Source organism: Cucumis melo, chromosome 10 (genome assembly GCF_025177605.1).
Source record: "Cucumis melo cultivar AY chromosome 10, USDA_Cmelo_AY_1.0, whole genome shotgun sequence".
Lineage (NCBI taxonomy): Eukaryota > Viridiplantae > Streptophyta > Magnoliopsida > Cucurbitales > Cucurbitaceae > Cucumis > Cucumis melo.
In genome coordinates, this window is record NC_066866.1 from 13,310,308 (window position 1) to 13,316,221 (window position 5,914).

At 30.9% G+C, this 5,914-nt stretch overlaps 1 long non-coding RNA gene across 2 annotated transcripts; it reads right to left on the bottom strand.

Annotated features, from left to right (window-relative positions):
• Positions 1 to 3,858: 3,858 nt before the first annotated feature.
• Positions 3,859 to 5,681, bottom strand: LOC103496744 (uncharacterized). 2 transcript variants are annotated; one of them, XR_007824107.1, is made up of 4 exons: positions 5,146 to 5,681; positions 4,880 to 4,944; positions 4,271 to 4,521; positions 3,859 to 4,142 (listed from the first exon to the last, which is right to left on the bottom strand). It is a non-coding gene; the product is annotated as an uncharacterized LOC103496744 (long non-coding RNA). The 2 variants fall into 2 exon arrangements; XR_539228.3 differs by having other exon boundaries at positions 4,271 to 4,944.
• Positions 5,682 to 5,914: the final 233 nt, after the last annotated feature.

A 5,914-nucleotide genomic window follows, 5' to 3' on the forward strand; every position in this document is an offset into this window, starting at 1 on the left:
TAAAGGGAAGGGATGGAGGCGGCTGCTAATGGGTTAAAGGAAAAAGCATTAAAACCCTAGTGTAAAAGGGAAATATTAATTAAATAAAAATAAAAATAAAATAAAAAGTAGCTTTAATGTCGGTTTTAAACCGACATTAATCCTTCCTCTTTGATGTCGGTTTTAAACCGACATTAAACATCCGCATTTTGAAAACCGACATTAAACATTCATTTTCATTTTTTTCAACCGACACCAAAGGTCATATTTCTTCTAGTGATAGTATATTAAATAGAATAAATTGAGGAACTTTGATTAGTACAGTTGATGAAAATTTATGGAAAAATATGGAAATAAAATAATTGAACTAAAAGTTGGAATATGAATATTTCAAATAAAAATTTGAAACAACATACTAAAAGTCTAATAATAAGAAGGAAAAACTAGTTCAATGAAGATAACTTGCATCTCTTTTGAATAGGCTCGAGGAAAATGGCTAATGAATTGTTGTACAAAATATATCTCGATTATCCTTGATCTTAGCCAAGGATGAAGTTGAAGGCCAACCTTCTTTGTCTAACGATCAAAGCGTACTATGATCTATTTAGGCCTTGGGGAAGATGACGTGGTGGGTCAAAAACTCAAACTAACCTCCTCGGCCAATGATGGGTTATGATGAGATTGAGGCCAACCTTCTCCATTTAGAACGCACGAGTCCATTATGCATACCTGAGAAATAACCTATTTTATTTCGGATTAGGAAATTGATCATATTCTAATCCAATTGTTAGATGAATTATATCACAAACCCTATAACAAAACCTTTAGTAATGTTGTAACTTAAACTTCCAACGTCATTCTATAATTCTCTTAGTGACTTAAGTATCATACCTGTTTTTCTTTATTTTACAAATTCTCTCTTTCTAAATTAATTAAAAATTCACAACCATTAAATTAGTGTTAAAATTTCACATCTAACCATACATAATATATTATATCTGAAATTAAAGGGGAAAGGGTACAATCAAACACACATAATTCAAATGATTTTTGTTTTGGTTTTATTATTTTTTGTTCTTTTTCCCTATATTTTAATTAACTTAATAATCCAAGTTCCAAGTGTTGTATGTATTTGGGGCTTTATCATTTCTTTTTCTTTTTCGAGTCCAATAATTTAGTTTGTCATGATTTGTTTTGAAGTGACTCAAACTGAGATTTATGATACAACAAAATCTTTGACCTTGTCTGTCTCTTTATAAACTTTGTTATAGTTTTTGCTTTTTCCTCGATCCATTTTCTATCTAAATTAAATCTTGTAGTTTATTTTTTTTTTCTGTTTCAAAAGTAAACATATTACCATTCATCATTTCACTGTTGTTTCTTCATGTGTGACCCAACTTTCAACAATAAATCTTCCCTCATAATATAGCCAATAACATCAATAATGTTTTAAAATATCGTAACTAGTTAAAGATATATGTCACCTATTGGATCTCTAACTCTTACCTTGCGAACTTCATATATAGATATATTGGTCTCTTCTTCGAGTAACAGTTTATTTCTTATTTTCTAAATTTTTAATAATAATTTAAAGGGATCTTTTCAAAAATATAAAAAAGCGGCAAAATATTTACACTATATAAAACAATTCCGAAAATAGAAAAATTCCAAGGTCCATCGTGTAAAATACTAAAAAAGTCCCGTCAACTACGCCGTCAACAACGAGCGCGTAATATATTTGCGATTGTTTAGATATTTGCGATCGTTTAGATTTGACTATTGTTTGGTACACGATCGTTTAAATATGGTTACAATTTATTTTTCAATTCTATGGTTTAATTGTATTACATGATCGTTTAATTTGGTAACACAATCGTTTAGATTTGCATTTGGCTATTGTTTGGTACACGACCGTTTAGATATGCCTACAATTTATTTTTTCAATTCTATTGTTTAATTTGGTTACGTTTAAATTTCGTTACACGATCATTTAAACGATTTTTTTTCAAATCTTGGTACACGATCATTTAGATTTGGCTAAATGATTTTTTTAAATTCTTTTACTACACGATCGTTTATTTTTTTTATAGGATCGTTTAGATTTGTTTACACGATTGTTCAGATTTGGCTAAATAATTTTTTAAATTCTTTTGGTACATGGTCGTTTAGATTTGTCTATCGATGATTTATTTTTTTTACATGATTGTTTATATTTGACTACTTCAATTTGAATGATTTTTTTCAAGATTTTTTATACACGATTTTTTAGATTTGCTATTTTTTGTATACGGTCATTTAGATTTGGTTATCCAAATTCAAACAACGTAAAAAAAAGAAGAGGAAAAGAAAATAATGGAAAGAAATCACAAAAAAAAAAGAGATGGAAAGATTAAACGACGTAAAAAAGAATCAGAAAAGAAGAAAGACGAAGAAAATATTAAACGATGTAAAAAAGAATAAAAAAAAGAAGAATAGACATTGAAAGAAATCGCAAAATCAGAAAAGAAGAAAGTCGATGGAAAGAAATCACAGAAAAAAAAGAGGAGAAAAAGAAAGACAATGAAAGAAATCGCAGAAGGAAGAATATGAAAGAAATGACAAGAGGAAGAAGACGATTTCATGGCGAGGAAGAGAAAAAAATGAAAGGACAAACCTGAAATATTTAAAAGTGACTAATTTGATGAGTTTTGTTACACAGACCGTAAATAGTTTGATATTTTGTTGTATGTATGTAAGTTTCTCTAATTTAAAACTAATTTATCCGTCCAATTTAATTTTATTGTACTTTACAATTATTCTACGTAAAATGTGATTAAAATATCATATAATTTTCTTATACACATGAGATTGTTAATTTTGATAATCATCTAAATTTGTAGATAAACTCTAAGGTTAATAATCAATAGAAAATTATAACAAAGGTTCAAAATATTTATCTTTTGGTAGAAAAATCAATTTTGTATATTAACTATAAATAGTTTGTTAAAATGTTTCTATTTTAAATAATAAAAAAAAAGGTACCTTAATTAATTACATTTTATTTTATTTAATGACCAAAGAAGGACAAGAAAAAATTTAAATTATCGGAAACTAAAATGATATATAAATAAATGGTGTAAATTAACTCAATTTTGTACCATTTTAAAATTTTGAAGAAATAATGTTTTTTCGAAAAACACAATGGAAACTTCATATTTTTAACACATTCTTTTAAGGATAAGGATTATAACATATGATTTGGATTTGAACATTGTAAGAAAGAGACTGCGTGATAAGATGTGTTGGATGTGACCCTTCACTACTCCAAAATGATTTATGGGAATTTTTTATAAGTTATATATTGGAAGACTTAGGAAGTAAAAATTGAATCCACAAGTGTTATTAACAATATTCTATTTTTGTATTTCTTTTTTTTCTTTTTTTTTTCTTTTTTTAAATAAAAGAATTATAGGCGTAGCATAGATTATATTGGCAATGAGAGCTCCCGATTTAGAATTTAGGTTCTACATTTGATGTGGTTAAATCCGCATTTCCTTATAACCACTCAACATCATATATTTACTATCTTCTTCTCCTTCATAAAATCCAAATTAAAATTATCTTCATAAACTAAACATACAACCTTTCAACCTTCTTTGTTCTTGTTCCCATACTTTCTACAAAAATTCCCTAATTGTCCCCTATAGAATTGTTTCATATTAACCATACTTATTTTTGGAGTTTCTATGTGACTAAATCACAAAAAAGATAAAAAATAATGTTACACCATATTAATATTAATAGTAACCACCAATTAATTCTTTTCGACCTTTCTTGTAACGACTCAGCTTTTTAAACTAAGTCAAGGTCATTACTAAAAAAAACGAATAACGAAATACATTTTCTTTAAAGAGATAGACCATTCAAATTCTTATAAAACAAAGATGCTCGTGAAATATAAGATTATCAAAACCAACAAAAATAATTTGAAAACATGACTCGCGCATTCTAACAATTTTAAAGAACTAAAAACAAATAAATAGGACAAAATCTTAAGCAAAATGTTTAAATTTTAAAAATACTAAAAGACATATAATAAATGCGGAAGCTTAACTATGTTCTCATATGGCATGACACGGATCCCTATCTGTCGTTCGCCAGCTTCTTAAGTTCTTTACCTTAGCCTGAAAACATAAGAAATAGTAAGTATATAAATATACTCAGTAAGGGACCCACTACCAGTCTCACTTTATGATTTGTTAACTTTTCATTAGAAACATAAACGTAGCATCGTGTGTCCAATGGAGCATACCTAAGTGAGTGAGACCGTACGAACACCATTAAATCGTGCGAGCGATCCCATGAGAACACCCTAGTCGTGCTAGTGATCGCAGGTACACACTCCATAATATATATATATAATACGTAGGTACACCCTTAATCGTGCGAGTGGTCCCATCAGTCGTGTGAGCGACCTCGTATACATAATATAATTGTCCCCTAACCATGCACGTGATCCGTAGATACACCTCAAATCTTGTGAGTGATCCCGTAGGAACATCTCTAGTCATGCGAATGACCCCATAGATAGGATCACGATACAGGTGGGGTAAGAAACTTATCATATAAAGTTAACAGACATATCATAAACCAAAAGCATGTGACATCATCATAAGCATCATAACATAACATGAATATTAATCGTAACGTCCTTAAGCATGCAATTAACGTATCGTGTATCATAATAATCATAGACATAACAGTCATCATTAACAACATATCATCAGTTATCGCCAACAACTTAACATCAATCATAATCTATAGCATCGTATTATGCATCTTAGCTACCATTGATTTCATAATCTTAAATACATGCAGTCTCTTAAATTTAGTTCGAAGGTCCAGTAGTAGAGTCTCTCACCTCGAGATTAGCTTAATTCCACAAATATAATCCTGACAGAATGATCAAGCTTCCTAAGAGAAATCCTAAACAGTAAGAGAAAATACTAAGTTCAATAACTTAATTAACAGTTGATTAAGGATCCAAAAATCCAATTTATCCTTGGTTGGGCAAAATTCCATAGCTCAAAACTTCTAAATAAAATCTAACAAAAATAATCCAAAATTTAATTTATGGTCCAAAATTATTATATATTGGGTATTACCCAAAACCCATCAAATACTTACCAAAAAAATAAGGAAAAAGGCAAAAATAAGGTTGGCGGTTTAAAAAAAATGGTTTGGCGGCTCAAGGAATAGGGTTGCGACTGGCAAGCGACTCGCAGCTTGGGAGGACAAACCGGCTCAGGCGACGGGACAGCTCAGGCAGCTTGCAGCCGTGGCTGGAAGCGACTCGACTGGCTGCTCGCGCAGATCAGGCGGATGCCTTGCACCGGTCGGGCGGACGGTTGAGGAAGAAGCAACCCGCATACTCACCCGACTCGGATGGCAACTCTGACGTTCGTTGACGGCTGTTGCTCGACGGGATGATGTAGCGAAAGACGACGCGCAACAAGAATGGCTCAATCGACGAGTGACAAGTAAGGTGAGCGGCATGCGCTCGGAGATTAATGGACGAGGTGCGACATGAACGATGATCCACGGTAGAGGCTTCGATGGCTGACTACGGAGAAGGAAGGCGCGATGACAGCGGCAAAGGGAGTGAGGGCGACTAGGGTTTTGCACTAGGTTTTCTAGTGCAGAAAGGTTGAATATGGCAGCAATACGAGGGTTTAAATATCATTAATAATAATAATATAAATATTATTATTATTAATAATATCTCCTTTTTCTAATTTTAAATCTTTTTCAAAATACATTCCAACCTTGTCTCCCATCATTTAAAACTTTCATCCAATCAAACTTTTTTTTCTCCTCATAATTATCTCTTAATATTTATATTTGTCATTATATAATTATTACTTTAAACTTCTTTTTCTCTCTCCACGATATTTTT